We start from the raw sequence: 2,305 nt of genomic DNA, 5'->3' as shown, positions 1-2,305 counted from the left end.
ACCAATAAGTAACAGACATGACTAGAGAGTAACAGCAAAAACAAGAAGTAACAGACATGACTAGAGAGTAACAGCAAAAAAAGTAATAGACATGACTAGAGAGTAACAGTAAAAACAGTAAGTAATAGGCATGACTAGAGAGTAACATTTATTAAGGTCACAATTGGTAACAGACATGACTAGAGAGTAACAGTAAAAACAGTAATAGACATGACTAGAGAGTAACAGCAAAAACAGTAATAGACATGACTAGAGAGTAACAGTAAAAACAGTAAGTAATAGGCATGACTAGAGAGTAACATTTATTAAGGTCACAATTGGTAACAGACATGACTAGTGAGTAACAGCAAAAACAATAAGTAATAGACATGACTAGAGAGTAACAGCAAAAACAGTAATAGACATGACTAGAGAGTAACAGTAAAAACAGTAAGTAATAGGCATGACTAGAGAGTAACATTTATTAAGGTCACAATTGGTAACAGACATGACTAGTGAGTAACAGCAAAAACAATAAGTAATAGACATGACTAGAGAGTAACAGAAAAACAATAAGTAACAGGCATGATGTGAAATTAACAATAAAATACCAATAAATAACAGACATAATGGTCACAATTGGTAACAGACATGGCTAGAGAGTAACAGACATTAAGGTCACAACTGGTAACAGACATGGCTAGAGAGTAACAGACATTAAGGTCACAATTGGTAACAGACATGATTTGAGATTAACAGCAAAAACAGTATGTAACAGACATGATTAGAGAGTAACAGCAAAAACAATAAGTAACAGACATGACTAGAGAGTAACAGCAAAAACAATAAGTAACAGACATGACTAGTGAGTAACAGCAAAAACAATAAGTAATAGACATGACTAGAGAGTAACAGAAAAACAATAAGTAACAGGCATGATGTGAAATTAACAATAAAATACCAATAAATAACAGACATAATGGTCACAATTGGTAACAGACATGGCTAGAGAGTAACAGACATTAAGGTCACAACTGGTAACAGACATGGCTAGAGAGTAACAGACATTAAGGTCACAATTGGTAACAGACATGATTTGAGATTAACAGCAAAAACAGTATGTAACAGACATGATTAGAGAGTAACAGCAAAAACAATAAGTAACAGACATGACTAGAGAGTAACAGCAAAAACAATAAGTAACAGACATGACTAGAGAGTAACAGCAAAAACAATAAGTAACAGACCCAACTTGAGATTAACAGACAATAAGGTCACAGTTGGTAACAGACATGACATTAGAGTAACAGAAATTAAGGTCACAATTGGTAACAAACATGACATGAAAGTAACAGAAAGTAGGAAGTAGTAACAGATATGACACGAGAGTAAAAGACAATAAGGTAACATGAAGTAAGTTTTTAAATAAAGTAATAAAAGAATGACAGACAGTTAAAAAAGAGTAACAGAATGTAAAGGAGAGAAACAGGAAGTAAAGTAGAGTAAAGGGCAGATTAACAAACAGTAAAGACTTGTTAGACAGTAAAGGAGAGTAACAGGCAGTAAAGGAGAGTAACAAGCATTAAAGGAGAGTAATAGGCAGTAAAAGAGAGTAACAGGCTGTAAAGGAGAGTAACAGGCTGTAAAGGAGAGTAAAGGGCATTAAATGAGAATTACAGGCAGTAAAGGAGAGTAACAGGCAGTAAAAGAGAGTAAAGGGCAGTAAAGGAGAGTAACAGGCAGTAAAGGAGAGTAACAAGCATTAAAGGAGAGTAACAGGCAGTAAAAGAGAGTAACAGGCAGTAAAAGAGAGTAAAGGGCAGTAAAGGAGAGTAACAGGCAGTAAAGGAGAGTAACAAGCATTAAAGGAGAGTAACAGGCAGTAAAAGAGAGTAACAGGCAGTAAAAGAGAGTAACAGGCTGTAAAGGAGAGTAACAGGCAGTAAAGGAGAGTAACAGGCAGTAAAAGAGAGTAACAGGCTGTAAAAGAAAGAAACAGGCAGTAAAGGAGAGTAAAGGGCATTAAATGAGAATTACAGGCAGTAAAGGAGAGTAACAGGCAGTAAAAGAGAGTAAAGGGCAGTAAAGGAGAGTAACAGGCAGTAAAGGAGAGTAACAAGCATTAAAGGAGAGTAACAGGCAGTAAAAGAGAGTAACAGGCAGTAAAAGAGAGTAACAGGCTGTAAAGGAGAGTAACAGGCAGTAAAGGAGAGTAACAGGCAGTAAACAGGCAGTAAAAGAGAGTAACAGGCTGTAAAAGAAAGAAACAGGCAGTAAAGGAGAGTAACAGTCAGTAAAGGGGATTAACAAACAGTAAAGATGAGTT

This window comes from Ylistrum balloti, unplaced genomic scaffold (genome assembly GCF_031769215.1).
Source record: "Ylistrum balloti isolate Yb309-2 unplaced genomic scaffold, AGI_CSIRO_Ybal_v1 Utg369634, whole genome shotgun sequence".
Lineage (NCBI taxonomy): Eukaryota > Metazoa > Mollusca > Bivalvia > Pectinida > Pectinidae > Ylistrum > Ylistrum balloti.
This window is presented reverse-complemented; position numbering follows the sequence as displayed.